General features: G+C 45.2%; 1 protein-coding gene across 1 annotated transcript in view; it reads left to right on the top strand.

Annotated features, from left to right (window-relative positions):
• LOC126987308 (uncharacterized) overlaps nt 1–17,500 on the top strand; it is a 385,727-nt gene that overhangs the window by 91,559 nt on the left and 276,668 nt on the right. Inside the window, exon 4 of the transcript XR_007740698.1 lies at nt 7,440–7,503. The gene's annotated coding sequence lies outside the window, so the exon portion shown is untranslated. The remainder of the gene's footprint in view (nt 1–7,439; nt 7,504–17,500) is intronic.

Here is a 17,500-nt window from a genome sequence, read left to right as displayed (position 1 = left end):
GGAGAGAGAGAGAGAGAGAGAGAGAGAGAGAGAGAGAGAGAGAGAGAGAGAGAGAGAGAGAGAGAGAGAGAGAGAGAGAGAGAGAGAGAGAGAGAGAGAGAGAGAGAGAGAGAGAGAGAGAGAGAGAGAGAGAGAGAGAGAGAGAGAGATGGAGGAAGGAAAGGAGAGAAAGAAAGATAGACAAAGGAAGAGAGGAAGGAGTAAGAAGGAAAGAACGAAGGAAGGAATGGGAAAAGAGGGAGAGAAAGAGAAGATAAGGAAGGAATGGAGGAGAGGAGGAGGAAAGGACAGAGAATGGAGGAATTTGGAGGAGAAGAGAGAGTTATGAGAGGATGAGAGGAAGGGAGGAAAGGCAAAAAAAAGGAGGGAGGGAGGAAAGGAAAAGTGATTAAGGAAGAGGGAGGGAAGAAGGAGGAAGGAGGAAGGGGGGAGAAAGGTAAACAGAGGGAGAAGGACAGGAAGGGAAGGGAAGGGAGGGAGGGGAAAGGAAGGGAAAGGAGAGGAAGGGAAGGAAAGGAAAGGAAAGGAGAGGAGAGGCAAGGCAAGGCAAGGCAAGGCAAGGCAAGGCAAGGCAGGGGCAGCCAGTTGATGGTTAAGGAAAGACCCGTCTGTCTGATGCGATCTCTAGTTTTATCGATCAAACTTATCAATATGAAGTACATACCATCACACTCCGAGAATCACTTCTCACCCTCTCTCATTTTCCTCTATTTCCTCACATGGCCAAACGGCGATAACAGGAAGGAAAGGGAAGGGAAGGGAAGGGAAGAGAAGAGAAGAGGAGAGAAGAGAAGGGAAGAAAGGGTAGGGAAAAGAAGAGAAGAAAAGAGAAAGGAAGAAAAGAAAGGAAAAGAAAGGAAAAGGTAGACTGGGAAGGGAAGGGAAGAGAAGGGAGAGGAACATGGCTTGAGGGTATGGGATGAAGGTGTGAAAGAGAAAGTGAGAGAGGGAGGAGGGAGGAAAGGAGACAAAGGAAGGAAGATGCAGGAGAGGAGGGAGAGAAAAGAGGAAAGGGAGGGAGGTGTGAAGGAGAGAGAAAAGGAGGAAAAAAATATATAGAAAGAAAGGAAGGGAACTAAAGGAGGAAAGGAGAGAGAGAGAGAGAGAGAGAGAGAGAGAGAGAGAGAGAGAGAGAGAGAGAGAGAGAGAGAGAGAGAGAGAGAGAGAGAGAGAGAGAGAGAGAGAGAGAGAGAGAGAGAGAGAGAGAGAGAGAGAGAGAGAGAGAGGAAAGTAAAGGTTAAAGGAAGGAATATAAGGAAACATGGAAACGCAGGCAACAGGAAGCGTATTGGCTCATGACGAGGTTGCCCGCTCTTGTCGTCTAATCTGATCGACATTCACGTGGTGCTCAGAGCAAACCAAAACACCTCGGTACGTACGTTCAGTCGACTCCTGATGCAACGAAGTAACGGTCTATGCGATTTTTAAAGGAGTTGATGGCTTCCACACTTACTACTTCAGCGGGGAGGTTGTTCCAGTGGCGGATGACTCGGTCTGAAACGAAACTCCTGCTTCCAAAGTTTGTATTACATCGCGTCGCTTGAATATGTAGACCATTGTTTCTAGTTCTTAAGTTAGTTTGGTCGACGTTTCTGAACTTCTGGAGGTACTTAAAGACCTGTATCATATCTCCTCGTTGGCGTCTCTTTCCCAGCGTGAAGAGGAAGAAGAAGAAAGGGAAACTAAGGAAGAAGGAAGGGAAGAAAGCGAAATACAGGAGAAGGGAGAGAGAAAGAAAAGAGGGAAGTAAGGGAGAGAGGAAAGTAAAAGAAGGGAAGGAGATGGAGAGCAGTAAAGGAGAGAGAGAGAGAGAGAGGAAGAAAAGAAGAGAAAGAAAGATTGACAAAGAAAGAGAAGAAGGAGAGAAAAGAGGGAAGGAGATGGAGGAGGTGTGAAGGAAAGAGTAAGAAAGGAGAAGGGAAGGAAGGAAGGAAGGGGAGAGAAAGAAAAGGGAAGTAAGGAAGAGAGGAAGATAGAGGGAAAGGATGGAGGGAGAGAAGGAAAAGGGAGAGGAAGGAAGGGAAGGAGGGAGAGAAGGAAAGGAAGGGAGTAATTATCTTGTCTAATTTTAATATTCTTGTTTTTATTGTTTTTTTTCTTTGGTAATTATCTTTTTCCTGAGTTTAATTTTCTTGTTTTATTTTCTTGTTTTTTTCTTGTTTTCTTGATCTATTTTCTTGTGTTCTTTGTTTTATTTCCTAGCTTTCTTATTTTCTTTTCTTGTTTTCTTGTTTGATTTTCTTGTTTTCTTGTTTGATTTTCTTGTTTTCTTGTTTGATTTTCTTGTTTTCTTGTCTTATTTTCTTGTTTTCTTGTCCTATTTTCTTGTTTTCTTGTTTGATTTTCTTTATTATATTCAACCACGAGTATGTATGATTTAACTATTATATGCAACTCTTCATGTATAATCATCTATGGTTTGTTCATTCTTTATTATATTCAACTACGTATGATTTAACTATTATCTGCAACTCTTCATGTATCATCTAACTATTATTAAACTATTACCTCTGTATTATCTTGTTTTCAACTCTTCATTATTTTACTATCATATTCAGTGCACTCTCGCTCCCTTTGCAAACTTATATTCACCATTGATATTATTCCTCTATCCTTGTACGTGATCTCAGTCTTCCTCAACGCTACTGTGGCTGATATGTCCTTCTAGACCCGTTTTTCAAGGCGCGGTGAGGTGAGGTCTTTCTCTGCCTCTGTGGTGGATAGTGGAGTGTTTCCCATGTGGTATTGGTGTGCTGGATATCCCTTCACTGGTACCCTGGTAACACATACTCCCAGGTCTTTCTCTGCCTCTGTGGTGGGTAGTGGAGTGTTTCCCATGTGGTATTGGTGTGCTGGATATCCCTTCACTGGTAGCCTGGTAACATACACTCCCAGGTCTTTCTCTGCCTCTGTGGTGGATAGTGGAGTGTTTCCCATGTGGTATTGGTGTGCTGGATATCCCTTCACTGGTAGCCTGGTAACATACACTCCCAGGTCTTTCTCACTCTGTGGTGGATAGTGGAGTGTTTCCCATGTGGTATTGGTGTGCTGGATATCCCTTCACTGGTAGCCTGGTAACATACACTCCCAGGTCTTTCTCTGCCTCTGTGGTGGATAGTGGAGTGTTTTCCATGTGGTATTGGTATGCTGGATATCCCTTCACTGGTAGCCTGGTAACACATACTCCCAGGTCTTTCTCTACCTTTGTGGTGGATAGTGGAGTGTTTCCCATGTGGTATTGGTGTGCTGGATATCCCTTCACTGGTAGCCTGGTAACAAACACTCCCAGGTCTTTCTCTGCCTCTGTGGTGGATGGTGGAGTGTTTCCCATGTGGTGTTGGTGTGCTGGATATCCCTTCACTGGTAGCCTGGTAACATACACTCCCAGGTCTTTCTCTGCCTCTGTGGTGGATAGTGGAGTGTTTCCCATGTGGTATTGGTGTGCTGGATATCCCTTCACTGGTAGCCTGGTAAAATACACTCCCAGGTATTTCTCTGCCTCTGTGGTGGATAGTTGAGTGTTTCCCATTTGGTATTGGTGTGCTGGATATCCCTTCACTGGTAGCCTGGTTACAAACTCCCAGGTCTTTCTGTGCCTCTGTGGTGGATAGTGGAGTGTTTCGCATGTGGTATTGGTATGCTGGATTTCCCCTCCCAAGATGCATGACCTCACATTTTTCTGCACTAAATTGTAGCAGCCACTTTTTGTTCCACTCCTGTAGCTTGGTGATGTCTTCTTGTAGGAAATCCGCATCCAATGGGTTAAAGGGGCTATTACACTGGGCAAATTTTCCGTGGATCTTCAGTCAAACCACGATTTCCGCTGGCGTGGTTCTCATATTTCCGTGGTTTTCTGACGTGTCCATAATCTTCCAAAGCTACGGTAGGATTCAGCAACGGACGACGGTATTACTCACCATCAGCAGCAGCAGCAATAACAAGAAACAAATGAGAGCTAGGCTAGCGGAAATCGTGGTTTGACTGAAGATCCACGGTAAATTTGCCCAGTGTAATAGACCCTTTATGTCGCAGTTCGCCTGTTTGGGAAGTCTCTCGTGGAAGTTGCTGGGGTTTAGATGGACTGTTCGTGATGCCGGTGAGAGTTTGACCCTACTTCTGTACCTTGAACGGGGAAACCACTCATGAATACCCGGTTATTCTTCTAAGTTGCTGGGGTTTAGATGGACTGTTCGTGATGCCGGTGAGAGTTTGACCCTACTTCTGTACCTTGAACGGGGAAACCACTCATGAATATCCGGTTATTCTTCTAAGTTGCTGGGGTTTAGATGGACTGTCGTGATGCCGGTGAGAGTTTGACCCTACTTCTGTACTTTGAACGAGAGAACCACCCATGGATACCCGGTCAATCTTCTCTGTGGCCTTGGAAAATCGTCGTAATGGGAGCCAGAGACGTTTAAAAAGAGATACAGAGATACAGAGTTAAGCCAGTAATACACGACTTCTGAACCTTGAACGAGAGAACCACTTATGGATACCCTGTTAATCTTCTCTGTGGCCTTGGAAAATCGTCGTAATGGGAGCCAGAGACGTTTAAAAAGAGGTACAGAGATACAAAGTTATGCCAGTGATACACGACTTCTGAACCTTGAACGAGAGAACCACCCGGTTAATCTTCTCTGTGGCCTTGGGAAATAGTGTTAATGGGAGCCAGAGATTCCCAAAAGACAAAAATAAGGGAAGATAATATAATGTAAGTAACCAGGCGGAGAAGGCACACGGAAGCATATCATGTGGTAGGATAGGTTAGTCGCTCGGCCGCAGATTGAAAGGCCTCAGTGAACACCATGGATCGCTGCACCACGCGACACATGGCCATCCCGCCTGGCTGCGTCACCCGCCTACAGATCTTGGCGCGGTTTGACGCTCGAGCAGCTCTGCCAGATTGTCGTTCTCACCATACCGTATTTCCCAATTTCTGACCCGTAACCATTGCAAAAAAACACCGATGATTAACCACTTCAATTATAACTCTAAATGAATCTAGTTATTAAGGTTTAGAAGGCAGTTATGAGGTCTGGAAACGAGTCGTATAAGACATATCGCCGCCCAAGAACACATATTTGACAAGGCTTTCGTAGTGGTTGTGGGCAATTCCAGGGGTAGTTTTATGGCCCTGGTGGTAGTTTGGCCCTTCCTTTGTACGGTGAACCTGAAGAAACACTCATTAGACCCCGATTGACCCCATATTTGACCTATAGAAATACTTGATGAGAGAAGTGAAAGTGTTATGATCCCAGCCTAATGTTGCGAGTATGACAATCTGGCACCGCTGCGCTCGAGTGGAACCGCTTCTGCTATCACGATTTTTCCTCTCTTTATTTACATCAGGGGAGGCATCAGGAGCAGCGCTTGGGGGGATGTTTATTTATTTATTTTCTTGTCTATGTTTATTACCCCTGAGCTATTAACTGTAAATAAATCGAGTAAAGGAAAGAAACTGGTTGTAAAAAGGCCTGTAGAAGCATTGCACCCCCCATAGCCGAGCAGCGAAAGAGATACAAGTTGAACATTCTGAAGCACTGATGTTCCCCGGACGAAGAGGTTGAGTACTGGGCTGCCCTTAGTGCCTTGCGTGGTTCACTGAAGGACGGAGGCACCTCCAGGATGACACTCCAACACCACCAAGATAGCCAGGCAACAGAACCACAACCTCCACCACCACCACCACCCACCACCCACCACCACCACCACCAAGATAGGTTGACAACAAAAGTCCCACCAATATCACCAACAACACCAAGGTAGGCTGACAAAAATACCATCACCACCACTACCATCATCACTACCACCATCACCACCACCACAACAACAACAAGATAGGCTGACAACAGAACAACCACCACCACCACCACCTCCCCCCTCCCCCCCACCATCCATATCACTACCACCACCACCACCTCCACCCCCCACACCATCCCTATCACCACCACCACCACCACCACCCCCTACCACAATCCATATCACCACCACCTCCACCACCATCTGGCCACACTTCCGGCCGACAACAGCTCCTCCCTTCTGATCACCTCCTCGCGAACCACCAACCACGCCCCTCACAGCACCGCCTCCACACACCCATCCTCACCGCCCGTCAGATACCACAAGATGAAGCCGAGAGACCCGCCTACCTCCATACTGTCCGCCCCGACCAAAGAAAATATCCGCCTTGTCATTTACTCACATTATATTAGTAGATAGTCTTACACAACACGCAGTTCTACCCATATAACTTGGTACTGTGAAAATGTATCAAGACACCTCTCCTCCACCCGAAATTGACCTCTCTTTTGGCCATTTTTTACTTTTGTCTGTTATGGGAGCGGTGAGTAGCGGGCTTTTTTTTTTTTCTCTCTGCACTCTTTTTATTGCCCTTGAGCCGTCTCCTTTGCTGTAAAAAAATATAAATAAAATATGTGCTTACAGTTAACCCAGTAGCAGCGGGGATCATGTTTCTTTAAGGCCCCTCTAAGCAAGAAAAATGAGAAAAAAATCATCACTCACGCAAACCATTTCATAATATAGATCAACGCATTTGCCATTTGTGATCAGTTTATGTATCATCTATTTTGGGGGGTTATATCATGGCACAAATTTGGCCCGTCGCTGCTACACGGTAAAGCCACAAATTTGGCCCGTCGCTGCTACACGGTAAAGCCACAAATTTGGCCCGTCGCTGCTAGACGGTAAAGCCACAAATTTGGCCCGTCGCTGCTACACGGTAAAGCCACAAATTTGGCCCGTCGCTGCTACCGGGTTAAGTGGTTAAAGGGTAAACTTATGACCAGCCTTCCTTCGTCTGTATTTCCTCCTGCTTATGACCTGACATCTTGCAAGAGGAGTGCTAGGACACCTCTTCACCCGAAATTGACCTCTTTTTTGGCCACTCATCCATTTACACTTTTACAGGGGCAGTGATTAGAGGCCTTTTTCTGAGCCGTAAAAAAATAAAAGTAAATAGTAAATAAAAAAAAAGCTATAATATGCAAAATTCATCTATACGATCAACTTTACTCCCCACTAAACAGTACGAGTTTGTTACATGTATGCCAGAACCCATTGCTGCCTAAGTGTTTTCCTCCTATGGCAACGTGTGAAAATTGGGCACACACACACACACACACACACACACACACACACACACACACACACACACACACACAACATAGACATCTCTCCCCTCCACACACACACACACACACACACACACACACATATATAAGCCTACACGAAAGCTCATACATTCCAAACACCAAACATAAACAAATGCAAAATGAAAAAAGAAGAGAAAGAAACATTAATATTCCATGCGACATAAACTCTCACTGTAAAGATTTTCGTAAACAAAGGATCAGGCAGTCATACCATTAAGCCCCTGACCACTCCAGCAAAGACTTACCCCAGGCACTCTCCTCCCTCAGGCGTGGAAGCAGAGGTGGAGGACAAAGTTGAGGACAGTTAAGAAAGGGCCTCAGTGGACGGTCGGTAAGTACTGTGGTTTCATCGTTAGTAATGGTAGTAGTAGTAGTAGTAGTAATAGTAGTAGTAGTAGTAGTAGTAGTAAGATATTAGTTATGAAAAAAAGAAAGGAAAGAAGGAAGGTAGAAAGGAAAGGAACAAACAAGGAAGGAAGGAAGGAAAGGAATGAGAGAATAAAGGAAAAGAAAGAAAGAAAGAAAGGAGGGGAAGGAAGAAAGGAAAGAAGAGAGAGAAGGAAGGAAAAAAAACGGAGAGGGAAATAGAGAATGAAAGAGTTAGAAAAGATCTTAGTAGTAGTTGTAGTAGTAGTAGTAATAGTAATAGTAGTAGTAGTAGAAGTATATCAAAATGCATGTCAAAAAAGGTATTCCCAAAAGACAAAGAAAATATATTGAAAGAAAATAAGGTACATAAGGTTGGATGCATACGCTATAGGTGCGCGTGGCTCCAGTGGTCATCTCCGTCACATTGCCCTTTGAGACTATGGTGAGAAAAAAAAGGAAGGATGAATCAAAGGAATAGGAAGTTAGAGCTCATCACAGTTAAAGGAATGATATACTAAAAACTGTTTCTAGTCATTAAATTTATATGTAATTAAAAAAAAGTCTTACTACAGAATGGAAGATAAGAATAATGAATACACAAAAGGATAAAAAAAAACAATAAAAAGAAAGGAAGAAAAAGCATATGAAGAAAAGAAGGAAAGAAAGAAAATATAATATGCGTCTATAAAGGACGAAAAAAAAGAGAATATGCTCACAAAAATATTAAAGAAAGTACAATACAAAAAAGTTAAGAAAGAAAGATAGAACTTGCATTTGAAGAAGATAAAAGAAAATGAAAAATGTATATATTGAAGATAACCTAACAGTGAATACGAGTTAGTGAGTGGGTGAGTAAGTTAGTAAGTTAGTGAATGATAGTTAGTTAGTTAGATCATTAGTGGATTAGAGTGAGTTTGTTAGTTAGTGGGTGGGAGATAGTTAGTAAGTTTGTGTTAGTAAAATAGTGAATAATGGTTAGTTAGTTAGGTCACTAGTGGATTAGTGTGAGTTTGTTAGTTAGTGGGTGAGAGGTAGTTAGTAAGTTAGTGTTAGCAAGTTAGTGAATAATAGTTAGTTAGAGTGAGTTAGTTAGTGGGTGAGAGGTAGTTAGTAAGTTAGTGTTAGCAAGATAGTGAATAATAGTTAGTTAGATCATTAGTGCATTAGAGTGAGTTAGTTAGTTAGTGGGTGAGAGGTAGTTAATGAGTAAGTTAGTGTTAGTAAGTTAGTGAATAAGAGTTAGTTAGATCATTAGTGGAGAGGAGTTTGTTAGTTGTGAGAGGTAGTTAGTAAGTTAGTGTATAATAGTTAGAGTGAGTTAGTTAGTTAGTGGGTGAGAGATAGTTAGTGACTGTTAGTGACATTTTAAAAGAAAGAAAAGAAAAATTGATTCCTACACAAAAGGACAAAAAAGAAATGGAAAGAAAGAAAAGGAAAAATGCAAATAAAAAGAGTGAAAAAAATATATGAAAATCTCCTCTCTCTCTCTCTCTCTTCTTCTTCTTCTTCTTCTTCTTCTGGTTTCTCTTTCTTCTTTTCTCCCACATTCTCCTCCTCAAGTTCCTCTGTCACTCTCTTCTTTCTCTTTTCTTCCTCTTCATTCTAATCCCTCCTTTGTCAACCACGCTCCGTTTTCTCTTCTGTATCCGATGTGGCATTCCGTTTTCTATTTCAATCTCTTTCTGTTTTATAATTGTTTCCCCTTTCGTCACTCCTGTTCTGTCTCTTCCGTTTATCTGCTGTTTCTTTATTTCGTGTTCCTGTTTCTCATTTCCCATTCGCGTTGTGTCTCTTTTTTATCCGTTTTCTTCTCTACCTTCAATCGCTTAATTTCTGCTTTATAATTGCTTCCCCTTTGGTCACCCCTTTTCGTTTTCTGTTGTTTCTTTATTCCGATTTGCTGTTTTCTCATTTCTCACTCCCGTTCTGTGTCTCTGGTTTATCCGTTTTCTTCTCTTCCTTCAATCGCTCTCTGTTTTATAACTGTTTCCCCTTTCGTCACCCCTGTTCGTTTACTGTTGTTTCTTTATTTCGTTTTCCTGTTTATCATTTCTCACTATAGCGTTCTTTGTCTCTTGTTTATCTGTTTTGTTATGTTGTATGTTGTTCTGTGTTCCGTCAGTCATGTTCTGCTATTTTTTTTCCTCTGTTTATCTTTACTCTTTCTCCTTCGTTATTCACATTTTTCCGTTTCCTCTTCTGTTACCTGTTGCGTCTACTTCCTCCTCTCTGTTTTTCTCTTTCTTTCTGTTACGTCAATTCTCCGTCTCGTCTTGTTCATCTGCTCCTCGTCTTCCCTTACTCTCTTCTACTCGTGTTTCCTCTTTTCTTTCTCTTCTTCGTGTTCTTCTAAGTTATGTTTCGTTAATTCCTCTTCTTTGTTTTATTATCTCTTCTGTCTCATTAATTCTTCTCCTCTTCTAGTTCCTCCTCCTCCTCCATTACTCTCTTCTTCTACTCGTGTTTCCTCTTTTCTTTCTCTTCTTCGTGTTATTGTAAGTTATGTTTCGTTAATTCCTCTTCTTTGTTTTATTCTCTTTTCTGTCTCATTAATTCTCCTCCTCTTCTAGTTCCTCCTCCTCCTCTATTACTCTCTTCTTGTACTCGTGTTTCCTCTTTTCTTTCTCTTTTTCGTGTTATTCTAAGTTATGTTTCGTTAATTCCTCTTCTCTGTTTTATTCTCTCTCTTGTCTCATCAATTCTCCTCGTCGTCTAGTTCCTCCTCCTCCTATCAATCTCATTTACTTATGTTTCTCCTTCTCTTGCTCGTGTTGGTGTTATTCTAGGCGTTATGTTCCTACTCTTTTACTCATTCTTATTCACTACGTCGAGGTATAATGTCTATGTAATTTATAACAGAGTGGATCAGAGCGCTATGTTCATCATAAGGAGTTCAAAGAGACGAGAATATGTGCCCCAAAACTACTCCAATCTGTCATCATACTTCAGTTTTCTTTAATACAAGGAAGAAAATGGGAGTTTTAGGGGACACGACTGCGTTAGGCATATAGTGTTATTAATTTTTTCGGTGGGTGTGATGTCATTTAGTTCTTTGATGAGTGAATAAATTTTCTCGTTCTTCGTGTTAATATTAACAGGACGTCCTGGGCACAGACTTTGCTTAATATTTCCTTCTCGCGCCCTTCAGTATCTCCTTGCCTCAGCCTCCTGCCCTTGGCTCCTGTGTGTTGACGCACGCCTTGCACCAGCCTTCAGGCCTCCCGGAACACCACGGGAAAGAATGTAGAGACCAAGATAAGTGTGGAAATAACCATGACGTGTGCGGGGGCCTGTGCGGCCACGGGCTGAGGAGCCCAGTGCGGCGAAATGTGGAAGAGAGACACCCCAGTCCTCGTCGACAGACCGACTTGGTCAGCTCGGCCGACGCCAGCCGGTAGAGTCGGTCTGTCGGGCTGTCGGCGCCCTGATACTGGCCGCCATTGGCCAAGGTCCGTACTCCACCCATTAGGGAGTAAATCTTAACAACTACAACGAATTGTGGAAACACTGGCTGGTCGAGGGGGCGACGCCCCGCTTAGGAGGTTCATGTATATTCTCCTGTCTGTTAATGACCCTTGGTTGAGTTGTTGGGAGAGAAAGCCCCCGCAGGTAAAAACCTGTTGGATTCCAGCCGTGGTGGCCCGGGGGTGATGGTGGCCGCGGGATGCTGTGGGCCTTGCTGCCCGCGGCCGCGTGGGATCACACACACACACACACACACACACACGTCATGGCTATTTTCACAGTTGTTTGGGTCTTCTCATTTTTTTTTCTATGGCTAGCTGTGAGGCTTGAAAGCTAGTTAAACACAGATGTGACAACAGAGGAGCAGATGGATAAATAGGAAACGAGACAAGAAAAGTGCAAGAAGGAAATGTTTGTAAAAATTTCCTTTATGTACTTTGATCATGTACTTGGGTTGAGTTTTCCGTTCTTTTATACAACTCTTCCTCCTCCTCCTCTTCTCTTCTCTTCCTCCTCCTTCCTGCGTCTTGTCCCTAGAGTCGTGGGTTCATGCCGTACTCAAAACATCCATTATTACTGTCCATTGCCTCGTCCTCTCTGTCTCCTCAAGTCCTGCTGTCCGTCGTATTCTGTCTCCTTACCTCACTCTCACTCTTTATCTCCCTCTTACTTCTCTCCTCTTATCTTCTCCTCTTCAATACTCTACCGAAGAAAATATCAGTCGAAAGGGAATTTATAAAGACTTCAAAGTGTCGATTTGTAAGGTTGAGTTATTGATTTTGCTTTCTGTTTGTGGTGTGTGTGTATGTGTGTGTGTGTGTGTGAGAGAGAGAGAGAGAGAGAGAGATCAGACCGTGAATGACTCTCTCTCTCTCTCTCTCTCTCAATATTGTCCTAAAATTGGTTTAGCCTCGGAAAGGACTTTTTGATATAATTTCTTTCCCTCTCGATGGAAACACACTTTTTGCCCGACCACTTCATGTTCACATCGAATTACGTACACAGGGGTTTGACGTACATGGGATTTTAACGCACACAGGATTATTACACACAAACAAGTTTTACGCACACAGCTATTAAGGTTATACTTTTTACCCCGGCCAATTCATGTACACATCGAATCACGTACACACAGAGATTGACGTACATGGGATTTTAACGCACACAGGATCATTACACACACAAGTTTTACGCACACAACCATTAAGGATACGCTTTTTACCTCGAACACTTCACGTACGCACGCACTCACGCACACAAGTATTGACGTACATAGGATATTAACGTACATGGCATTTTGTGGTCATAGATCTTGCGTCCACACAGGTTATACGCACACTAAGTAACTAACTAACTGGTGGGGAGCATATGTCCAGGGGCGCGTCGCTTCACTCACCCGCCGTCCATACTCCCGGAGGTCCCAGCAGCCCCCACGCAGTAATAATAATAATAATAATAATAATAATAATAATAATAATAGACAAAAGGGGAAGGGAGGGTGGTGTAAAGGGAGCACTGAGAGGGTGGCGGTGAGGTGTTGATCTGCACCGCGGCCCTTTGGGTTTGACTATCACTGCTGGGCATTGTTTATGATCCTCACTATCGCTGGTACTGCGCTTCGCTTGTAACGGTCAGTTCGCGGCGCTCTGAAGGGCGTGAGTATGTTGTGGTGTCTGGTGAAGCGGGCGGGGCGAGGGGCGTCGGGTGGCCGGAGGTGGCGGTGGCGAGGATGGTGAAGCAGGAAGACGCCGAATTTTCTGAGGGCGTCCTGGTGTCTGTCAGAGAGCCTCGGGAGACTCAGGGTGGTCAGGGCATTGTCGTAGGCGTGGTAGTCAGGGCCTAAAATGACCCTGAATGCCCTCTTTTGAACCCTCTCAAGCTGCTGTTGTTGGGTGAGGGTAAGGGACGGTGACCACGCCGGGGAGGCATACATGAGCTTTGGCAGTATGAAAGATGTGTAAATACTGCACAGCTCAGCAGCCGGTGCCCCCAGCGTCCTGAGTCTACGCAGCATGTACAGCTTGTAGGAGGCTGCTCTGACGGTGCTGGAGACGTGGAGCTTCCAGTTGAGTTGTGAGGGTCCATGTCTTACAGCCACACAGTAAGCCAGGGTCCATGTCTTACAGCCACACAGTAAGCCAGGGTCCATGTCTTACAGCCACAGAGTAAGCCAGGGTCCATGTCTTACAGCCACAGAGTAAGCCAGGGTCCATGTCTCACAGCCACAGAGTAAGCCAGGGTCCATGTCTCACAGCCACAGAGTAAGCCAGGGTCCATGTCTTACAGCCACAGAGTAAGCCAGGGTCCATGTCTTACAGCCACAGAGTAAGCCAGGGTCCATGTCTTACAGCCACAGAGTAAGCCAGGGTCCATGTCTTACAGCCACACAGTAAGCCAGGGTCCATGTCTTACAGGCACAGAGTAAGGCAGGGTCCATGTCTTACAGCCACACAGTAAGCCAGGGTCCATGTCTTACAGCCACAGAGTAAGCCAGGGTCCATGTCTCACAGCCACAGAGTAAGCCAGGGTCCATGTCTTACAGCCACAGAGTAAGCCAGGGTCCATGTCTTACAGCCACAGAGTAAGCCAGGGTCCATGTCTTACAGCCACACAGTAAGCCAGGGTCCATGTCTCACAGCCACACAGTAAGCCAGGGTCCATGTCTTACAGCCACAGAGTAAGGCAGGGTCCATGTCTTACAGCCACACAGTAAGGCAGGGTCCATGTCTTACAGCCACAGAGTAAGCCAGGGTCCATGTCTTACAGCCACAGAGTAAGGCAGGGTCCATGTCTTACAGCCACACAGTAAGGCAGGGTCCATGTCTCACAGGCACAGAGTAAGGCAGGGTCCATGTCTTACAGCCACAGAGTAAGCCAGGGTCCATGTCTTACAGCCACAGAGTAAGCCAGGGTCCATGTCTTACAGCCACAGAGTAAGCCAGGGTCCATGTCTTACAGCCACAGAGTAAGGCAGGGTCCATGTCTTACAGCCACAGAGTAAGCCAGGGTCCATGTCTTACAGCCACAGAGTAAGCCAGGGTCCATGTCTCGCTGGTATTATAAGACATGCGCTTCTTACATCAGCTATTTCTAAAGGTCAAAGAGAGGGTCAGTCGGATTCTAATGAGTGTTTCTTCAGGTTCACGGTACAGAGGAAGGGTCACACTACCACCAGGGTCATAAAACAACCCCTGGAAATGCTCACAACTCCTATGAAAGCCTTGTCAAATGTGTGTTTCTTAGGTTCACGGTACAGAGGAAGGGTCACACTACCACCAGGGTCATAAAACTACCCCTGGAAAGGCTCACAACTCCTATGAAAGCCTTGTCAAATGTGTGTTTCTTAGGTTCACGGTACAGAGGAAGGGTCACACTACCACCAGGGTCATAAAACAACCCCTGGAAATGCCCACAACTCCTATGAAAGCCTTGTCAAATGTGTGTTTCTTAGGTTCACGGTACAGAGGAAGGGTCACACTACCACCAGGGTCATAAAACTACCCCTGGAAATGCTCACAACTCCTATGAAAGCCTTGTCAAATGTGTGTTTCTTAGGTTCACGGTACAGAGGAAGGGTCACACTACCACCAGAGTCATAAACAACCCTGGAAATGCCACAACTCCTATGAAAGACTTGTCAAATGTGTGTTTCTTAGGTTCACGGTACAGAGGAAGGGTCACTACCACCAGGGTCATAAAACAACCCCTGGAAATGCACACAACTCCTATGAAAGCCTTGTCAAATGTGTGTTTCTTAGGTTCACGGTACAGAGGAAGGTCACACTACCACCAGGGTCATAAAACAACCCTGGAAATGCTCACAACTCATATGAAAGCCTTGTCAAATGTGTGTTCCTAGGTTCATGGTACAGAAGAAGGGTCATACTACCACCAGGGTCATCAAACTACCCTGGAAATGCCCGAAACTCCTGTGAAAGTCTTGTCAAATGTGTGTTTCTTAGGTTCACGGAACAGAGGAATGGTCACACTACGACGAGGGTAATAAAACTGCTCAATGAAATGCTCACAACTCCTTCGAAAGCCTTGTCAAATAGGTTTTTCTTAGGTTCACGGTACAGAGGAAGGGTCACACTACCACCAGGGTCATAAAACAACCCCTGGAAATGCCCACAACTCCTATGAAAGCCTTGTCAAATGTGTGTTTCTTAGGTTCACGGTACAGAGGAAGGGTCACACTACCACCAGGGTCATAAAACAACCCCTGGAAATGCTCACAACTCCTATGAAAGCCTTGTCAAATGTGTGTTTCTTAGGTTCACGGTACAGAGGAAGGGTCACACTACCACCAGGGTCATAAAACAACCCCTGGAAATGCTCACAACTCATATGAAAGCCTTGTCAAATGTGTGTTCCCTAGGTTCACGGTACAGAGGAAGGGTCACACTACCACCAGGGTCATAAAACAACCCCTGGAAATGCCCACAACTCCTATGAAAGCCTTGTCAAATGTGTGTTTCTTAGGTTCACGGTACAGAGGAAGGGTCACACTACCACCAGGGTCATAAAACAACCCCTGGAAATGCTCACAACTCCTATGAAAGCCTTGTCAAATGTGTGTTTCTTAGGTTCACGGTACAGAGGAAGGGTCACACTACCACCAGGGTCATAAAACAACCCCTGGAAATGCCCACAACTCCTATGAAAGCCTTGTCAAATGTGTGTTTCTTAGGTTCACGGTACAGAGGAAGGGTCACACTACCACCAGGGTCATAAAACAACCCCTGGAAATGCCCACAACTCATATTAAAGCCTTGTCAAATGTGTGTTTCTTAGGTTCATGGTACAGAGGAAGGGTCACACTACCACCGGGGTCATAAAACCACTCCTGGAAATGCTCACAACTCATATGAAAGCCTTGTCAAATATGTGTTCTTGGGCAGCGAAATGTCTTAGAATACGACCCCTCACGACCCCATAATACGACCCCTCACGACCCCATAATACGACCCCTCACGACCTCATAATACGACCCCTCACGACCCCATAATACGACCCCTCACGACCCCATAATGCGACCCCCACGACTCCATAATACGACCCCATAATACGACCCCTCACGACCCCATAATACGACCCCTCACGACCCCATAATACGACCCCTCACGACCCCATAATACGACCCCTCACGACCCCATAATACGACCCCTCACGACCCCATAATACGACCCCTCACGACCCCATAATACGACCCCTCACGACCCCATAATACGACCCCTCACGACCCCATAATACGACCCCTCACGACCCCTCACGACCCCATAATACGACCCCTCACGCATCACATCGAGAGCCATCACCAGGACCTCCGCGCACGACTGTTAATTACGCTTTGCCCCAGCCACTCATGTACACACTCACGTACATACGAGTTGACGTACATGGGATTTAAACGCACACAAGTTTTACGCACAAGATTATTATTAAACAGGAATTGACGTACATGAGAGTTGAGTGTGTATAGATTTACGTACAGAGCGTTTAGCGCACACAGTAAGGTACACATATAGTAGTTTAAAGTGCACACAAACTTACATACACACATACATACATAGGTCTTCAAGGTTCATGTACACCAAAATATACTTCCGGGCAACCCAAACACACACACACACACACACACACACACACACACACACACACACACACACACACACACACACACACACACACACACACACACACACACACACACACACACACACACTCCCCACCCCCTCGTACTCTTTTTTTTACCGGAATTAAGATTAAAAAACTAAAAAAATTCGGTAAATCCTTTTGAATCCGGATTAGACGTCGTTTGATCCGAACCGAAGCCCGCTAATCCGATCACGCCGGAACGCAAGCCTGAATTAGCGAACCGGCGACCTAGCTGTGTCCGGGTTGGGTTAGGGCGGGGAGGGGAAGGGAAGGGAAGGGGAGGAAGGGAAGAGACGGAAGGGGAAGGAGGGAAAGGGAAGGGAAGATGAAGGGAGGGGAAGGGCAGAGAAGGGAAAGGAAGGGAAAGGAAGGGACTGAAGAAGAGGAGAAAGAGATTGAAAGGAAGGGAAAGAAGGGGAGAGGAAGGAAAGAGAAGGGAAGGGAAAGGAAAGGGCAGTAGAAGGAAAGGAGAGAAGGGAAAGGACTGAAGGAGAGGAGAAAGAGGTTGAAAGGAAAGGAAAGAAGGGAAGAGGAAGGAAAGAGTAGGGAAGGGAAGGGAAAGGAAGGGGAGGGAAGGGACTGGAGGAGAGGAGAAAAAGATTGCAAGGAAGGGAAAGAAGGGGAGAGGAAGGAAAGAGAAGGGAAGGGAAGAGAAGAGAAGGGAAAGGAAAGGAAAGGAAAGGGAAGGGAAGGGAATGGCAGAGAAGGGAAAAGAAGGGAAGGGAAGGGACTGAAGGAGAGGAGAAAGAGATTAAAGGGAAGGGAAAGAAGGGGAGAGGAAGGAAAGAGAAGGGAAGGGAAGGGAAGGGAAGGGAAGGGAAGGGAAGAGAAGGCAA

Source organism: Eriocheir sinensis, chromosome 64 (assembly GCF_024679095.1).
Source record: "Eriocheir sinensis breed Jianghai 21 chromosome 64, ASM2467909v1, whole genome shotgun sequence".
Taxonomy (NCBI): domain Eukaryota; kingdom Metazoa; phylum Arthropoda; class Malacostraca; order Decapoda; family Varunidae; genus Eriocheir; species Eriocheir sinensis.
This window is presented reverse-complemented; position numbering and strand designations above follow the sequence as displayed.